This window comes from Neovison vison, chromosome 4 (assembly GCF_020171115.1).
Source record: "Neovison vison isolate M4711 chromosome 4, ASM_NN_V1, whole genome shotgun sequence".
Lineage (NCBI taxonomy): Eukaryota > Metazoa > Chordata > Mammalia > Carnivora > Mustelidae > Neogale > Neogale vison.
The window spans coordinates 128,144,826-128,165,160 of record NC_058094.1 but is presented as its reverse complement, the minus strand read 5'-3'; the positions used below and the strand labels follow the sequence as shown (position 1 = coordinate 128,165,160).

Sequence of the window (20,335 nt, the reverse complement as noted above, 5' to 3'; positions counted from 1 at the left end):
AGCTGGCTTGGTTCCTTTTCTTAAGTAACTGAAGCATAAACAAATTAAAAAAACACACAATAAATAACGAATGGCAATGGAGCAGCCTTCTTCCCATTCTTTCCCCCTGCTTCCGTGTCTCCTACCCACCGGGAAGAGATGTAGGCTCCCCCAACCTGATTGTCATCGCCCAGCCTGATCTGCAGCCTCCCCTTCAGGGAGAAGAAGAAAGCCAGAAGCATGTGGGGGGTGTGGGTGACCCTAGCGGGTTCCCTGGGTGACTGGACTGTGGCCTGGACTTTCCAGTGGAAGTTCTGAAGCTTGGTCCTGGTGGTATAGGAACACAGACAGAAGCAGAACCTGCCTTCGACCCTACTCTTCACAGCACCTTCTAGACAGAACAAGGGAGGTGGCTGGCATACAGACAGGAATGGAAGATGTGTGTGTGTGTGCGTGCGCGCATGGTGTAGTGGGCAGGCACACCCACGTGCAAGCTGATCAGCCCTAACCAGGTTCTCCTTTCCCTGCATGGTGTACGACCCTCCCCAAGAAGAAATGTGGTGGAGTTTGCATTCCCTTCTCCAGTAGCTTGGCAGTAGAGGGAAACTGTTCCGGGAAACCGGGCTGGCTGTTTTCACTGGGAGCCCTTGGCACAGACAGGCACAGCAAAAGACTTCTGAGACTCGCTCCAACTCGTCTGTACCACTGCACTTCCAGTCCTCTCTCCTGCCTTTGCTGGTCAGGGTACAGGGGCTGAGGCTGGGTTGCTTCTGTTCAGTGAGCATAACGGTCATGGTCGCACACGTGGTAACACACATAAGTGACCCTTCCCCCTACAGCTCGTGTCACCTTAAGCAAGTTCCTTAACTCTCTAACACCCATTTTCTTCATCTGTAAAATAACGAGAATAGTTGCCTCCTCACAGACTTGTTGAAAAAATAAGCCAAGATGATCTTGTAAAGTCAGTTAGAATAGTGCCCAGAACATAACAAGTGCTCTATAAATTAGGGCTGCTACGACTATTTGTAATTATTATAGTGATATGGGACCTTTGTTTGTAGATAGCACTAACACAGCACACAGTGGCAGTGGCACCCCTGGGCTCTCCATGTGAGACCTTGTTCAGTCTTCTTTTCTCCCAATCACCTCTCCCGGCTTACTACTTGGAGTGGCGTGAATGGCTGCCCCTCCAAAAGAGATGTCCACATTCCAATCCATGGGATCTGTGAATGTGACTCTGTTTGGAAAATGGGTGCACATGTAAGTAAGTCAAAGAACTTGAGATGAGGCGATCATCCTGGACTGTCCAGGCAGGCCCTAACTCCAGTGACAAGTATCCTTATAAGAAACAAATGGAGGAAAGACCCAGAGAGAAGAAGGCACACGGCCTTGGAGACACAGGTCAAATCTGTGAAGCCACCAGCCAACAAAGGCCTGGAGCCACCAGAAGCTAGAAGAGGGAAGGAACCAATTCTCCCAGAGCCTCTGGAGGGAGCACAGCTCTGCAACCTCTTGATTTCAGACTTCTGGCCTCCAGAATAAATTCCTGCCATATTAAGCTGCCAAGCCCCTGTTAATTTGTTATGGCAGCCTTAGGAAACTAATATGCTTATAAGTTTTAAATGATCTCCTACTTATTTTTTAATTTCTTTTTAAATTTCAGTTTGTTTGCTAAAGCAAAATGAGAGAAAGTGTAGCAACAAGTGATTCAATAGTCAGGTAAATGTCCTAATCTATAAATCTTGATGTTCGCTGAAGTGGAGATCCAACTGTTTACGGTATTAATAACATGCAATCATTTTTTTCTTCCTCCATCATTTATGAAGAAAGAGACATCACAGAGCAAGTGACAGATGTTTCCATCACATTTGCATATTTGAGAAAGACAAATGGGCTGCCAAAGGAGAAAGATGATGAAAAGCACCAGCATTTCCCAAGGAATTAACAGGAGATGGATTATAGCTGTACTCATAATTTCGAGGACACAAATGCACACAAGTAACATGACAGACAAACTAAGTGTAGAAACAAACAAAGGGAAATAGGGCAAGGAAAAAAATGAAAGGAAAAAATTTAACACATAAGCTTAATTAGCCAAGACTAATAGAATCATTGAATCTTAGTGATACAGAGACCCCAGCCGTCGTCTAGTTCACCCTCCAACATAATGAAAGCGGTAATCACCTTCTCAGTACCCACTGACAGTTATTATTCAGCCTGTGCTTGAATACTTCCAGGAACAGGGAGTTTACTACCTCACAAGCCTGCATTACTGAAAGCTTTATTGAAATACCTTTCTTAGCCAGAGCAAAACAAAATATATCTCGCCACTAGTGTTCGTTCTTATTTAAGAGCTTGACACAACTCTTGCATTTCTTCTCTTGACAGATAGTCTCCAGCTCTGTGCTATGAGCCAGGCCCTGTAGTGACAAGGATCTAGAAACCCAGGAGCGAGAATGCTCTGACAGCCGGGCCAGGCACATGTCACACGGTGGGAGGCAGGCAGTGAGCAGACAGGTCCTCTGCTGTGCGGCTCACAGGGTTACAATGTGATATCTGAGGAGGGGATTCACAAGGAGGGCTTTCTGGTAGGATGACCCATGAGCTGGGTCCTGAAAGCTGATTAAGTCTCAGCCTAAGGAAGGGTGTGTGGGAGGGAGGGGTGTGTGGGGATGCAGGGAACATCCAGGAGGAAGGGGATCCAGGCTTTCAGTCATGAAGTCAAATATTTTTGAGCCCATCTAATAGGAGCCAAACATTGTTTTATTTGCACAGAGGAGGCACAGAGAAGGAAAGCTCAGCAGCTTTCATTCTTGTAGAGGACACAAACAATAAACTATATCATTGACGACACAGCCAATATACAAAATAAATAAAATATATAGTACATCAGTATGATGTACTATCATCAGTATGATATACATCATCTGTATGTTGTACTATCATCAGTATGATGTACATCTGTACTGATGTACATCAGGACATCAGTATGATGCACTGATGACAGGTACAATGAAATAGAATGCTGTAAAGCAGGAAAGGGGTACAGAGAGTGCCTGGGGTGGATGGGCTGAGTTTCAACAGGGCGTGCCCAGCTGAGCACAATGAACCAGGCAAAAGCCCAAGGAAAGCAAGTGCTACCTGTTCTTTTCTCCATGCCCCCAACTTGACCTCAACACATCTGATGGTGTTGAGCCTACCTTCTCTCCACCAGCCCTTCTCATTCACAGGTCAAGCTCAAAACTTAGGGATATGAATGTCATTAAACAGAATAAAGAGAAAATAATTCTATCAACAGCAATAAAAAAAAAAGGTCATCTATAAGTACAGTACCATAGTAACATGCCAAAGGGATTCCTTTCAGAAAAGTGACACTGAAATTATTCTGTCACTTATTCCCAGTCAGGACCCACAGATCCACCTGGACCTCACAAGAGAGACGCCTGCACTGGGCCTCACACAGTCACGGTCCTGCCAGTCCCTTCAGCCTAAGGACACACACACCCGGCACCCACATCCCCTCGAGAAACCTGGTGATTCAGAGGGAGAAAGAAGGTATAGAAATGAAGGAGAGATAAGTTCTAAAAATTAAATAAGATAATTAAATTGAGTAAGGGAAAAACAAAACAAATTAAATGGGAAAAGGGACAGAGAGGTGGGCCAGAACATTCTGAAACACTGAAATTCATGGAAAAAATAGTTAAAGGTCGCTGATGTAAAATTTGACAAAATTTTATTGGTCTGAGGTAACAGACAAAATGGCATCTTATGTGGAAGTAGCCATTATAATTGCTAAAGAAATTTTGGGGGAATTAAAGAAAACCAATGAGATGCATTAAAAGCATTTTAAATGTTCAGTAATTAACAGTGTTGTCCTGTACAGAGGTTGACAGATCAATGGAACAAAAAGAAGTTCTAAAAATAAACCCTAATAATACATGTAAGACTCTGTGATTGATAGAAGTGGTATTTCTGAATAACGGGGAATGGACGAATCCCTCAAGAGTTGTTCTAAGAGATTTATGGAGGAAAACTATACCTTTATCTTACAAAATTAAAGTTTAAACACTGAAACATGAAAAAGAAATTCATTAAAGTAATACTAATGGGTAGAGAGTTACATCCTGTTGGGAGTAAAGGTGGCTTTTCTTTTTCTAACCATATGGGCTAAAACCTGAGACCATAAGGTGAGGGACTGAAGGCTCCGACTACAGAAAGAACAAGAAATGCTTTGTCTGAAAAATAATCATAAAATCCAAGAACCAACAAGAAACTGGGGGAAATACTGAAAATGCATAAAAGACAAAAGTTGGTGTTGCTTACAAATAAAAAATATCTCAGATTATAAAACAAACAAGTAGACACGTAGACAATGGGCAAAGGTCTCCAAAAATCAGGAAGTGCAGACAGACAAAAGCATATATGAAGCTGCTTCATCTTACCAGTTATCAAAATAGCTCAAAGGAAAACAACAGTTGCATTTTCTCATTTATCAATTGGCAAAGATTTTAATAAACGATAAAATGCGACACTACATTTGTAGAGATAACAGAAGTGCTGATTTTCATATTTGTTGAAATTATAAATTTATAAAAACTTTCTAATGGAATTTCTAATTTAATCTGGCAATAAAGATCAAAAACCTTAAAACTTTGCATATACATGCACCCAAGTTCTACTTTCAGGAAATTTTTTGAATGAAACTAACAAATCTGTATGTAAAGATTTAGCTAGAAAGACATCAATGTCAAAGTTACTTGTGTTAGGGGGAGATGGAAGGTTAAATAAACTATCACACTTGTACAATGTAATGAATGTTTAAAGCACTGATTCTCAATGTATGGTCCTTAAACAAGCAGTTCCAACATCATCTAGGAACTTGTTAAGAACACAGACTCTCACCTTTCCCAGACTTACTGAATCACAAATTCCCCTAAGGTCATGCCCAGCAATCTGTTTTAAGAAATGTTCCAGGTAGCAAACCATAAGGGACTCTCAACAACAGAGAACAAACTGAGGGTTTATGGAGGGAGGTGGCTGGGGATGGGCTAGATGGGTGAAGAGCATTAAGGAGGGCACCCAGTGATGAGCACTGGGTGTTATATGTAAATGATGAATCACCGAATTCTACTCCTGAAAGCAATATATTACACTACATATTAACTAACTAGAATTTAAATCAAAATTTGAAGAAAAAAAAAGGAAACATTCCAGGTGATTCTGAGGCACACTATAGTTTGATAAACTCTCATTTACTATATGAATCAGGGTCCTAGGAGGAAAGAGACAGGACACTCAAACTGAATGGTTTGAATAATTTTTAAAAAGGTAAGGTAATTTTATGAATTTTACAAAGGTAAGTAAACTACAAGGGTGGTACGGGATTCTCAGACTGTAACAGTGGGGGTGCATTATTATCCCAGGAAGGGACTGCCTGACCAGAGCCCCAACCCCCCCAGTAGTCCCACAAGGTAGCAGGAATAGAATAAATACCCTTGCCTAGCTCTGCTTCCCCTCTCTGCTCTCTTCTGGTGCTCCTCACTGAATGAACCCGGAGAGCAGAGGAGTCTCTTTTGTGCCCTGTAGCCCACTCCAGACAAGCCCTGGGTACAGGCAGGATGAAAGGGCAGGAAGGTTTGGAGGGGCAGAGGAATGTACACAGCACTTGTAGCCATAGAAAAAGATTGTATCGCTTCTCGGCCTTTTGGCTAAGATCAAGCATAGAAAAAGATTGTGGGGAATGATGTTCATATGCAAGGTGTTTATGAAATACCACATTTTGATTTTTAAAAAATGTTTAAGTTTACTTATTCATTTTTGGTAATCTCTACACCCAAAGTGGGGCTTGAGCTCATGAACCTGAGATCGGGTCTCATGTTCTTCCAATCGAGCCAGCCAGGTGCCCCAAGAAGGATCGTATTTTTAAAAAGCAGAATATAATCCCTTTTTCATTAAAAAGTGTATATCATACATAGTTTGTTTACATGCACACATATACACATAAAAAACTACTTGCAGGACACCTACCAAAGTATTAATAGTAGTTACTTCTAGATTTTGAAATAATGGGTAAGTTCTTATAACTTGGTTCTTTTTGCTTCTCTTTGTTACTTGATTCTTTCTACTTACCTATATTTTCTAAAAGTTATTCAATAACCATGTAAGATGAAAAGTTAAGGAACCACTCACCAAATCATGAATAAAAGAATCTCAAAATTAGAAAACTGCTATATTTTCCTCATATCTTAATTGTTTATTTTTCATAATAATCACCCATATTGGGTACCTGGGTGGCTCAGTTGGTTGAGCAATTGCCTTCAGCTTGGGTCATGATCCTGGAGTCCCGGGATCAAGTCCTGTATTGAGCTCCATGCTCGGCAGGGGGTCTGCTTCTCCCTCTGACCTTCCCCTCTCACGCCTGCTCTCTTTCATTCTCTCTCTATCTCTCTCTCAAATAAGTAAATAAAATCTTAAAAAAAAAATAATCACCCATATTTGGTCAACATGTATTGCCTTTTAACTTTAAAACATTTTGGAAACAATGTAGCCAAAGAAGGGGTAAATGTAGTGGCTAACAATATAATTAATATTGCCTAATAAACATTTCTTAAGGGAACACTATTAATACAGCCCGGGCACAAAGCGCTTCCTGACTTAGTGCTCACAAGAAGCTTCAAAGATGAGAGTTCATTACTTCCACTGTATAGCTAAGAAAACTAAAGCTCTGGTACATGAAAGGTACTAGTCTCGGACTTCATATCAGTGGGGGAGCAAAGACTCAGTGCAGACTAAGACCGAAATCTGAACTCTATATTTCTGCAGATGTGAATCAATTTGATTTTGAAAAGAACATATCAATTTAATCCCTAGAAAAATAAACCCTGTGACAGAAAGATTCACTACACAATATCACACAGCAGGTTATTACCTAAGAGGGAAGCCATGGTCTCACATGAATTATTATTATTGACCTAATTATTGTAATTTCTTTAGAATAATATATTTAGTAATATTTAAATGTATTATTGTAAATTATAATTTAATAGTCTACTCGGAGAAGATTTGTATAGCAAATATGGAAACATTTTAAATACTCTAGTCTTTTTTTTTTTTTTAAAGATTTTATTTATTTGACAGAGAGAGATCACAAGTAGGCAGAGAGGCAGGCAGAGAGAGAGAGAGAAGCAGCAGGCTCCCCGCTGAGCAGAGAGCCCGATGCGGGACTCGATCTCAAGACCCTGAGATCATGACCTGAGCCGAAGGCAGTGGCCTAACCCACTGAGCCACCCAGGCGCCCCTTAAATACTCTAGTCTTAAATAATACAGCCAGAAGAATGAATCTGCTGATAAAGTATTTTCTGAGTGTTTGAGAAAAGCTACTGGAAAGAATTCATTTTTAACCGTGAAATCATTGGAGTTTACAGCTTTTTAATTCAAACCACCGTACCTGAAGCAATACCTCCCACAACTTTTAATCTATCCTATAAGTGTTTGACTTATTATACTTTATTGTGTTTATTAAATTTATACGCTGAGTGGTACTTTTTGTGCACCTGACCCTCTCATTTGGAGGGAAACTCCTCTGAAATAAAGATGCGTATTTTATTAGTATTGGTTTCCACAATGACTAGAAAAATGCCCAGTTTCATGAATGGGAATGCATCAGTCAGGACAGGCTAAATTAAACTGTGATAGCAAATAATCAGCCTAGATCTCATGGGCTTAATCCAATGAAAATTTCTTTTCTGAATCACACTACCTCCCAAACCTTGGTCAGTAGTAGAGGTCTGTTTATCAGGAATAGACACTGATGGTAGTTTCAGCTTAACACATGCTGTCTGGATCACCTCTGTGTAGAAAGATAGTGTGCTAAATAAATAGCCTCATAAATCTTAACCTAGAGATAAGACATTTTTACTTGCACCCTTATTCCATTGGCCACTCGAAGTGACATGACCATGCCTAACTTCGACGTGCAGGAAAGTACAGTCCTTCCTATACCACCTAGAAGATGAAATACGATGGCCATCTGAAGGACTGCCAAAAGGTTTAAAGAAGGAATCATACAGTTATTAGTACTCATTAGATATATTTCCTCACTGATGGTGGTCTGCTATGTCAGTTTCTTTTTCTTGATAATAATTGAAAGAAACACAGAAAAAGATGGCTTTATGTATCTCCTTGACATTACAGTTGTATCACTGTTGAAATATCTATTCATTTTATCTCCTTATGTGTGGCAAATTCATACTTATTATACGGTTTATTCAATAGTTTCACCTTTCCATAGGTACAAAGATGAAAGCAATAATCATTGATTAACAATGACCGAGAAGAAAGGTGAGAGAAGAAAGAATGGCTTGAAGACATCCCATAATTAATTCACTTGATTTAGTGTACATCTATGCAGGGCCTGCTCTGACCCAGTTTCCTAAGAGACTCTGGAAGCATGAAGATGACGAAGATATAGATTCTGCCCTCAGGCTAAAAGAAAGTACACCAAAATGTTATAAGAGTGTTATAATGAATAATTTTTTCTTTGTATGGTAGTTTTTCATATATTAGACTTTTGTTATCATGTGTTCCTTTTATAATTGTGCTAAAAAGTAATTTTTAAAAATCAGCTATCTTTTTCATGAGAGTTCAGAATTGGTGTAATTTATGTTCCCTAATTAAATGTCCTTAGTACTTAACTGCAGCTGCTAATTTTCTTCCTGTCTAGCTGTCATAGGATTCCTTCTGGATTTACTGTTTTAAACACTTAAACAAGAAAGGGACAAGTGACATGGAGTTCCTTGCCACTTCAAATGGCTTCATCCACGAATCAAAGACACTGAACATATGATTTTCCTGATCATTCACAAATTCACTATTACACCTGTGAGATTGTGCTGGGCATACAAGGATGGCAGGGCCCATCTGAGCACAGCAAGGGTTTCTACCAAATGCATTCCATAAAGTAGGCATCCTTGTATCCAATGATAAATGCTTGCCAGTTTTTTTAAAATAATTTTTTAATTTTTTTATGAACATATATTATTAGCTCCAGGGGTACAGGTCTGTGAATCGCCAGGTTTACAGATTTCACAGCACTCACCATAACACATACCTTCCCCAATGTCTATAACCCCACCACCCTCTCCCTCTCCCTCCCCATCTCACCCCGGGCAACCTTCAGTTCGTTTTGTAAGATTTAGAGTCTCTTATAGTTTGTCTCCCTCCCGATCCCATCTCGTTTCATTTATTCTTTTCCTACCCTCCAAACACCCCATGTTGCATCTCCACTTCCTCATATCAGGAAGATCATATGATAGTTGTCTTTCTCCAACTGACTCATTTAGCTAAGCATAAAACCTTCTAGTTCCATCCACATTGTCGCAAATGGCAAGATTTCATTTCTTTTGATGGCTGCATAGTATTTCATTGTGTATATATACCACTTCTTCTTTATCCATTCAGCTGTTGATGGACATCTAGGTTCTTTCCATAGTTTGGCTATTGTGGACACTGCTGCTATAACCATTCGGGTGCACGTGCCCCTTTGGATCACTATGTTCATATCTTTAGGGTAAATACCCAGTACTGCAATTGCTGGGTCATAGGGTAGCTCTATTTTCAACTTTTTGAGGAACCTCCATGCTGTTTTCCAGAGTGGTTGCACCAGCCTGCATTCCCACCAACAGAGTAGGAGGGTTCCCCTTTCTCTGCCTCCTCACCAGCATCTGTCATTTCCTGACTTGTTAATTTTAGCCATTCTGACAGGTGTGAGGTGGTATCTCATTGTGGTTTTGATTTGTATTTTCCTAATGCTGAGTGATGTGGATCACTTTTTCATGTGTCTGTTGGCCATCTGGATGTCTTCTTTGCAGAAATGTCTGTTCATGTCCTCTGCTCATTTCTTGATGGGATTCTTTGTTCTTTGGGTGTTGAGTTTGCTAAGCTCTTTATAGATTTTGGATACTAGCCCTTTATCTAATGTTGTTTGCAAATATCTTCTCCCATTCTGTCAGTTGTCTTTTGGTTTTGTTAACTGTTTCCTTTGCTGCACAAAAGCTTTTCATCTTGATGAAGTCCCAATAGTTCATTTTTGCCCTTGCTTCCCTTGCCTTTGGTGATATTCCTATGAAGAAGTTGCTGCGGCTGAGGTCAAAGAGGTTGCTGCCTGTGTTCTCCCCAAGGATTTTGATGGATTCCTTTCTCACATTGAGGTCCTTCATCCATTTTGAGTCTATTTTTTTTAAAGATTTTATTTATTTATTTGACAGACAGAGATCACAAGTAGGCAGAGAGGCAGGCGGGGGGCGGGAGGGAGGGAGACAGGCTCCCTGCTGAGCGGAGAGCCCGATGTGGGGCTGGATCCCAGGACCCTGGGATCAGGACCTGAGCTGAAGGCAGAGGCTTTAACCCACTGAGCCACTCAGGCCCCCTTGCCAGTTTTTATTTAGAGGTGTTATAGTAGTGAAAGACCAAAACAACAATTTAATGCTTGCTGAATACAAGAATGTATATGTAGTTAAGTCTATCAAATAGCATGTTTAAACTGATTTTCACATGTTTACTATACAAAGTATTTAAAAATATACATATTTATAATTCTTTTACCAAAGTAAAATATAATTTCCATAAACACTGCATAGTCATTTTTAACAAGCTCATTTCTTTTTTTTTTTTAAACTTTTTTAAGAGTTTATTTATTTATTTGTCAGAGAGAGACAGAGAGGGCACCAGGAGAGGGAGAAGCAGGCTCTCCACTGAGCAAAGAGCCCAGTGATGGACTCAATCCCAGGATCCTGGGATCATGACCTGAGCCTAAGGCAGACACCTAACTGACTGAGCCACCCAGGCATCTCCAAGCTCAAATTTCCTGTCATATACATTGCTTTTCCATGTTCACTGATTTCATTCTCTGCTTTTCTATGTGTGCTCTTCTTTTCATGTTTTATTCATCCAGAAAATGTGTTTGACAAGCTCTAAGCCATTATTGTCCCCAAAGTCTCCATTGTTCTTCCCACTTTGTTGCCATGGATCCTAACCCTCTTGGTGTAGGCTCTGTTTATTGTTTGTTTAAAACAATTTTACTTCCTCGAGGATATCTGAAAGAGTTGTTAAATTTGATAGCAGTATCTAGCATTTCCATAGAGACATTTACACTCATATGCAGTTTTATAATTTCTAAGGACTTTCCTATCTGTGATCTCATTTGGTAGAGCAAAGGACAGGTTTGTTATCTTGAAGGTTATGTTGCAAGGTAACCAGTCACCCACAGACTGTTCTTCAAGAAGTGCATGGATCCAGAGGTGCCTGGGGGGCTCAGCTGGTTAAGTGGCTGCCTTTGGCTCAGGTCATGATTCCAGGGTCCTGGAACCAAGCCCTGCATTGGGGTCCCTGCTCAGCAGAGAGCCTGCTTCTCTCTCTCCCTCTGCCTGCCTCTCTGCCTACTTGTGATCTCTGTCTGTCAAATAAATAAATAAAATCTTTTTTTAAAAAGGGGGGAAAGAGGGAAGAAGTACCTGGATTTACAGCATGCTTTGAAAGGAAAATGCAGACTCACTAAGTACTGCAAGGTACAAGCTGGGGGTACACTCTGTACCCTCTGCAGGTCATGTAAAATATAAACTTGAGGACTGGGGAGAAGTACCCAGGTGGATTCAGCATGGTCGGTAATGTTCTGGCTCTGAGGTCACATATCTTCTTTGCATGTATCACATGTTAATGATTTTTAAAAGAAAATGAAAAGACAACCCCTAGTATTTCCACAGAGAATTACTGTTATTTCACTATGTAAGAAACATTACTCCAAAAATGCACCTAGAACCTACCAATAACAGAAGCTGTAAGAACAGAGACCGCACTAGGACTGGCCTGGCCTCTGATTGAGTCTCAAGTAGGAAACACCACAGCTTGGGTTAAACACTCCTGCTTCCTGTCCTCCAATACAGGGAGCTCTTAAAATTTCCTCACTGATGGCAAACACAAGAACTGCTTCTAAAATACTATCAGAATTGAGATGTGATTCAACTTACATATCGGGATTAACGATACTTCTCCAAAGAGAAATTGCTTTTCTTAAAAACGATTAAAAGACCATGAAAATATTGAAAGTAAACATCTCATTTATCTTAATAGCAAAAAGCAAAATATATAGGGGTGTACCTGGAAATATCCTATGCTAATGAAACAGTAAATAAGGACCATTTTTTAAAAAAGATTTTATTTATTTATTTGACAGAGAGAGACACAGCAAGAGAGGGAACACAAGCAGGGGGAGTGGGAGAGGGAGAAGCAGGCTTCCTGCCCAGCGGAGAGCCTGATGCAGGGCTCGATCCAAGGAAGCTGGGATCAAGACCCAAGCCAAAGTCAGACACTTAAAGATTGGGCCACCCAGGCACCCCTAGGACCATTATTTTTTTTTTTTAATCTCAGTTTTCTGTGCTTTAAACAGACTCTAATTCTCACTACAATTCCAGGAGGTAGCTATTAATGTCCCATCTGGACCTGAGGAAAACAAGTTCAGGTAATGGAGTCAGCTCTAAGATGCCACACTACCCCTAGTAGAGTCAGGCCAGCTACCTTTATTTTTCTCCAAAGCCCTCCCATGCCCCACTGTCCCTCAGTCAGCTGCTCAACCCAGGCAGAGAAAACTGAGATGCTGCCAAGGACATTTGATCAGAATGTCAAGTCATCTTCGTTCCCAGGTAGGAAAACTCAATATTAAAAAGAAATTCTTTTTTTTTTTTTTCCAAAGAAATGTACAGATTTAATGTAACTTCTGCCAAAATCCAAAAGGGATTTTCTTTTTGGGAAAAGAGACCTTTTGTGGCAGTTTCCCCAAAGTTCACTGAAAAGCATAAAAAAGGAATGAATGCATGTGCTTATCTCTGCTCTCTCCTTTCAAGCAGATGAGATCGCAGAAGACTTTAGAAGCAATGAAGTTACAAGAACAAGGAAATACAAGAGATAATGACAATGAATGAGAGATAATATACACACCCATTTTTGACCAATGGATGGTAAAGGGGAACATGATTTATTAAAACAACAACAACAACAATAACAGATGTCAAAGAACTAGCCCAAAGAGACAGCAGTCAGCAGGAAACAAGGCAATTCACATCACAGAATCCCAGAAGGTTCCAGAACTAGAGAGTAAAAAAGAGGGGGCCAAAAATAGGAGACAGTATCAATAGGGAAGGTTGGCTTTCACGTCCTCTTCCCCCACCCCACAGCAATATGTAGAAAGTTTATCTTCAGGAGGAAGTTTTTAAAAGAAGCTCCAGATTACAAGGCACCAAGTACAGATGAGGGGAGAGGTATGTCACTGAACTGAGTTATGCTGACCCCTGCCTGATAGAGCTCCCAGAACTCTAGCAGTCAAGCTCAAACCCACAGGCAGAAGTCTGGAGCTTTCTTTTCCAGGAGAAAATGACCAGCCCAAGGAAAAACACCTATAGAAATGAGGATTGGAGGGCTCTTTCAATGAAGTAAGACCCACCAAATTGATAGACTAAACCTCATTCTTAAATATGACCAGACCACCAAGGATGACCATATATTTGCTGACAAGCTTGTAGGAGGAAATAAAGAGATTAAAATAAACAGACATGTTAATAGAATTTGAAAGAAAAAGACATCAAGGAAAAAGAAAACTAACAGCAAGGGGAAAAAAGGAATGTCATATGAGAGTTCATCCATGAAACCAGGAGTCTGTAAAAAAAAGCGAAAAAGAGTAACACAAAGCTCTTAAAATTAAAAATGAAATATTTACTTCACCACCATACAATTCTTTTTAAGCCAGTTGGAACTTTAGTTCCAGAATATTATGATACTGTTCATTTATGTCTCTTATTTTAGGCTGTCTTTTATCAGAGTTATATTAAAATTACTCCAAATATATGTTTTAAAACACATTTTGGCTAATCTAGGAGATTAGTAGCTTTGACGTTTAATACTGTTCCGTGTATGCACTGACTTTCCTTTTGTTGGTTCTGCATTGTGATGGATTTTAATAAATAGTGTACTTCCTTAAACATTTTTCCAGAAATACTGGATTGATAGAACATTCCATGATACTGACATGTCACAAAGTATATTCTTCTGTATGGCTGTGTAAATACTGCTTTGTCTACATGTCTACATGTCTACTCTTACCTCACAGTCCTGCTAATTGTTGTTCCTTTGTCACCAGGCAATTAGTGAAGCAAATGAGCTATTTGATAACACTATTGGTCTCTTCCACCTTTTTTAAAAATTTAAATGTTTATGAATTTTTTTCTTTTCCTATGAAATTATAACATATTGTTAGGATATGTATATGTGTGTATCTTTTTCAATATTCTATATGGGCTCAGTAGAACTTTTGTTCTTAAGGTTTTATTCATTTGTTTGAGAGAGAGTAGTAAGAGAGAGAGGGCAAGATCGGGGGAAGGGCAGAGGGTGAGGGAGAAGACTCCCTTGCTGAGCAGGGAGCCCAATGTGAGGCTCAATCCCAGGACCCTGGCTGGGATCACTACCTAACCTGAAGGAAGACGTTTAATGACTGAGCCACCCAGGCACCCCTCAGGAGGGACTTTTATACCAGAAACCTCAACTCTTTCTTTAGCACAGGTAATTTTTCTTCTAGATATCTTAAAATTTTTTCCTTCTATATATCTTTTTTCTTTTTTGAAAGATTTTATTTATTTGACAGACAGAGATTACAAGTAGGCAGAGAGGCAGTCAGAGAGAGGAGGAAGCAGGCTCCCTGCTGAGCAGAGACACACCCCTCCCCCCCCCCCCCCCCCCCCCGCCCCGCAATGTGGGGCTTGATCCCAGTACCCTGGGATCATGACCGGAGCCGAAGGCAGAGCTTTAACCCACTGAGCCACCCAGGCGCCCCCCTTCTATCTATGTATCTTTAAATGATGCTACTTCTCCACTTTCTTCAAGTTAGAGTGAGTGAGAAGAATAATGTATGTTGGATATGCTGTATGTTAGATCTAGCCTCTGAGTCATTTATTTTTTATAATGCCTACTTATTTACATTTTCACTCTATGTTCTGTGAAAATTCCTTGAATTAGATTCTAAATCCCCAACCCAATTCCTAGCAGTGTTTAATTGGTATTTGTTGCCAGTATTGGTGGGGCTGTCGGCAAGCAAATTTTCAATTTCCTTCTTCATAGCAGCCTACTTTTTTGGCACAATATCCCCCTCAACTGTCCTTGAGATAGCTAATTGGAGTGTATTTAAATGCCTCTTCTATTTTCTATAGGATTCATTCTACTTGACGCATTTTCCCTCAACATGTCACATCTTACCCCCGTTATGGGATCTCATCTGATAGAGCAAAGTGTCTTCAGGTAGGAGTCTTCATTGTTTGCCCATATTTACCAAATGAAAATATAAATCAATTGTTTTTACAAGAACAGGTTTGACTAAGCACTTTCTGTGTGCCAGGCACAGTGCTAAGTAATGTAATGTTCTCTCATGCAAACCCTAAAATAATTCTGTGAGATAAACGTTATTACCCTGAGTGTCACCCGCGGGTGAAAGCACATGGGTGGCCCTGCTGAGTTATGAATTCTGTCCAAATTATTGAGGTCTTTGGCCCTTCAATCCCACTTGGTCCTCCAGCCTCTCCTTGAGACCAATGGGACATCTGTGTAGTCAGAGCTATGAGTGCCCAGAAGTCTAGGAGGAACACCTGAACTGATTTTTCTTTCTCTTTTCTGTATTTGTTGTGTGAGTACAGTCAGTGGAGACCTCCTTTCCTTTGCCCAGATAGAAGCCAGCTATAGCCCAAGCCCACTGGTTTGATTTCTTGGTCATTCTGATCTCTTTAAAATGTTGGTTCAATGATGGTACCCTTCCTTTGATGTTAAAAAATCTGACATCAATTGTTATTATTACTGAGCAGAGTTATGGGCACTGTAACTAAAGGCTAAGGTTCCAAAGTTACAGAACCTTGGTTCAAATCCTGCTTTACAAATTACTCTGAATTTAAGCGAGATATTTTACTTCTCTAAATATTTGCTTTTCTATAAATAGCAATAATAACAGGTTATTGGGCAGAATAAAGCATTTAGCGCAGTGCTTGGTTAGCAGTAAACACACTAAATGTTTGTTATTATTTTTTATTCTACCTCAGCAATTCTACCAGGGTATCTAAGACCACCACAATAATTTCGAATTACTTGAGTTCTAGCTTCTGTGGAGGAAAAAGAGGAAAAGTGGAAAAGTGGAAAATAAATAGTGGAAAAGCAAAAGACCATCATTATTGACATAACATGATGTATGAAGTCTAAAGTACTGTATTGTATATATGTTTCTACATATAAAAATGGCTGAAATGTTTTGAAGGAATATACCTATACATGTGTTTACTTTTAAAAAAATGTTTTAGTTTTAAATGATTTAGACTTACAGAAAGTTGCAAAAATAGAACAGAATTCTAGTTTACCTTCCACCAAACATTGTCTAATGTTAAAATCTTACACCACCATGATGCATTTGTGAAAACTAAGTGTTTGTGTAATAGTATAGAGACTCCAATTGCATGTTTTACTGTCCTTTTTCTGTTCCAAAATCTAAGATTCCCCCATTGTATTTGTCATGTCTCCTTGGTGTTCTCCAGTCAGTGACAATTTCTCAGTCTTTCCTTGTCTTTCATGATCATGACACTTTTTAAATAAAGAGTTTTGGTCACGTATTTTGTAGAATATCCCTCAGTGTGGGTTCATCTAGTACATTTTCATTAGATGGAAGTTGCATGTTTTACACCAGTGTACACAGAAACCATACACCCCTCTTAGTGCATCTTATAGGGAAGTACATATCAAAATGCAACATCACTGGTAGTACCAACTGCAACCACTTGGTGAAGGTCATGCCTGTTATGAACTTATTATTTTTCCTCTGTAATCAATAAATTCTTGGGAGGAAAAAGCTTTGATATGATGAAAATATGATGTTTTTCCTCAAACTTTTACCTTCTAAATGTAGCGTCCATCCACAGAGATTACCTGAAACGATTACCACAAAGGGGCATTCTAATGGTGAGTTTCTATTTCCTTATTTCTTCTCTAATTACCAACTGGAATTATTCTCTAAGGGCAAGCTGTCCCTCTGTATTCAAGACCCCCTCAATCCCAGAGCTGGAGGAGACGTCAGGGTTTTCTGAGACCTCAGATGCCAGCAGCACTGGCATTACCGGAGAGCTCGTTAGAAATGCAGAATCTCAGTTTCCACCCGGGACCTGTTGAATCAACTCTGCATTTAGAATAAGATTCCTGATTTATGTGCTTCAAAGCTCATTTTAGCTCCGTATTTATTGATTTAACAACTGAAGACACACTTGGAGTTAGCAGCAGGGCCAGTCTACAATCTGTCTCCTGACTCCCAATTCATGTTCCTCTTCTTTCTTGATTCACTCCCAAAAGAAACCAAAGGCACACAGGCTAAAGTCAGAGCTGAATTTAATTTAAATATTTAACACTGTTTATATGAGATATATATATATGTGTGTGAGTGTGTATATATATTTTCATCCTTTTTAAAAAAATCAAGTATAATTAACATACAGTGTTATATTAGATTCAGGTGTATAATATAGTGATCTAAGAATTCCATACATTACTGAGTGCTCATCACAATGGATGTACTCCTAATCCCCTTCACCTACTTCATCCACCCCCCCAACTGCCTCCACTCTGGTAGTGGCTAGTTTGTCTTCTGTACTTAAGAGTCTGCTTTTTCTCCTTGTTCATTTGTTTTATTTCTTAAGTTCCACATACGAATGAAATCATTTGGTTATTTGTCTTTCTCCGACTGCCATATTTAACTTAGCATTATCCCCTCTAGGTCCATCCATGTTGTCCTGAATGGCAAGATTTCATCTTTTTAATGACTGAATAATATTCCATTGTATATATACATCATATCTTCTTTATCCATTCATGTATTGGTTAATGCTTCAGCTGCTTCCATAACTCAGCTATACTAAGTAATGCTGCAGTAAAGATAAGGGCACATTAACTTTTTGAAACAGTGTTTTCAGAATCTATGGGTAAATACTCAGTAGTGGAATTGATGGATCATATGATGATAATTCTTTTTTTTTTTTTGAGAACTGTCCATGTTTCCAGAGAAGCTGCACCAATTTGCATTCCCACCAACGATGCACAAAGGCTCCTCTTTCTCCCCATCTTCACCAACACTTGTTATTTCTTGTATTTTTTTTTTAATTTTTGCCACTCTGACAGATATGTCAAGGGATATCTCATTGTGGTTTTAATTTGACTTTCTCTGATGATGACTGATGTTGAACATTATTTCATGTGCATTGGTCATTCATATGTCTTTTTTTTCCAATTTATTTATTTTCAGAAAAACATTATTCATTATTTTTTCACCACACCCAGTGCTCCATGCAAGCCGTGCCCTCTATAATACACACCACCTGGTACCCCAACCTCCCACCCCCCTGCCACTTCAAACCTCTCAGATTGTTTTTCAGAGTCCATAGTCTCTCATGGTTCATATGTCTTCTTTGGAAAAATGGCTATTGAGGTCTTTTGCCCTTTTTTAATTGGACTATTAGTTTGTATTATTTATTTGTTAACCTCTCTGAACTTCAGTTTCAACATGTGCAAATTGAAGGATATGTTAACCAACTTTAACACAGTTTTGGAAAGAGTACTATGGCCAGCGGGCGGTCCCTTCCCAGCCCAAACCCTCCTAATAATCACATCCTGAGACAGCTCCAACAAGGGCCACCATGGGGGAACTCTGGGTCAGCAGCGGGAGAGTCACACTTGCTTTCTGACAAAACAAAAAACAAGACACACCTGATTTTAAACTAAAGTAACTCATTGTTTTCTGAACGACTCTTTGCTTACCCTTGATACAAGTCCACAGACAGATGTCAGCAAGCTGTGGAAACCCAAGTCATGAAGAATGTAGAACTGAGTTTTATAACCCTGCTTTTTAAAAATGCTTCTAAATATTTCTCCACACCTTTATCTCAGCTATTCTGCAAGAACAAAAGAAAAACTACATCATGCTTCCATTGCAAAGGAATGTGCCCTGAAAGCAAAATGAAAATCGCATTTCTTCAAGCAAAGGTCAAAATGTGCTCTATGTCACTATCTCAATAGGCAGAAAACAGTGTAAAACTCAGTTATTTACTCTAAAGAAATATGTTTTAGGCTGAGGTGTTGTTAAAGCACACAAACACACACAACACACACTTGCATGATTAAATCCCTACTGCCCTTAAAAAAATCAGAACAGGCACATGAAAATGCTTGCCTGGGCACTGCCTATTATTCTTTAGCTCTGGCTTTGAAAGCTTAGAAAGATTTCCTTGGAAGACAGACAACTTTAATCGTCTTTCACAGAATATTTTAAAAGTACAAAATGTCCATTACCCACTGTGGGCCAGGGGCAAGTTGCTCAAGGCGTACACAATTGTACTAGCACATAACGCAGCCTTAAGATCGTCTTTAGAAACAATAAGGCCCCCCAAGGTGCCAAATAACCCAATTCTTAGGTCCCCATTTATGATCACTATGATCTACTCATGTTCTTTGTCTTCATTTTCCATCTCCACGTGTTCTGAATTATGAATGGTACCGTACCGGATAGTGGAAGCAGTGGAAAGCCTGCCTGTGTGCGGACATGGGGCTTGACCAGTGCCCTGCGAATGATGGCAGCTGATACACCTCCCTTGTCTTGTTTGTCGCAGTGGAGTGGGCGGACCCAAAGAAGGCTGGGCCATTACACGCCCTCCATTTCTCTGCTTCAGAAACTTCTCTCTTTAAAAACATGACAACTTCCATGGACTAAATGCTGCTTTAGAATCACCAGGTGAATATACTTACAGGGGTTCAGACCAGTTGCAGTGATGGGCAACTCAGAAAGGCTCTAGGCTCTTTATATTAGGTCTATATGCAAATGTCCCACTCCCCATTTCTTTACCCATTAAGCCTTCTTCATTTGTTATTTATTGTTAATTTAAAATGTTATACATTGCCATATAGCCAAAAATATTTTTGTGATGACTCTCATCCAAGGAGTGATTTTGCTTTCCAGGCAACATCTGGAAATGTCTGGAGAGATATTTGTCTTTTACAACTGGGCTTAAGAGGTGCTGCTACCAGTGGCAGAAGCAGGGATGCTGGTAATATACTACAAAGCATAGGGCAGATCCCCACAAGAAAGGATTATGTGGCCCAGAACATCAACAGTGCAGAGGTAGAGAAACCCTAAACACAAAACTGGAAAATTGAATGGAAAAGGAAATCAGGACAAAGCAAAAATTGGAAGCAGGATGGTATAATTTAGTAAGAGGCAAAGATTTTACTGTAAGTGGCCTATGGA

At 39.7% G+C, this 20,335-nt stretch overlaps 1 protein-coding gene and 1 pseudogene across 3 annotated transcripts in view; one reads left to right on the top strand and one right to left on the bottom strand.

Moving 5' to 3' along the window:
* HECW1 (HECT, C2 and WW domain containing E3 ubiquitin protein ligase 1) overlaps window positions 1-20,335 on the bottom strand; it is a 460,654-nt gene that overhangs the window by 404,513 nt on the left and 35,806 nt on the right. The window lies entirely within an intron of this gene.
* On the top strand, window positions 5,668-5,839 carry LOC122905597 (annotated as a pseudogene).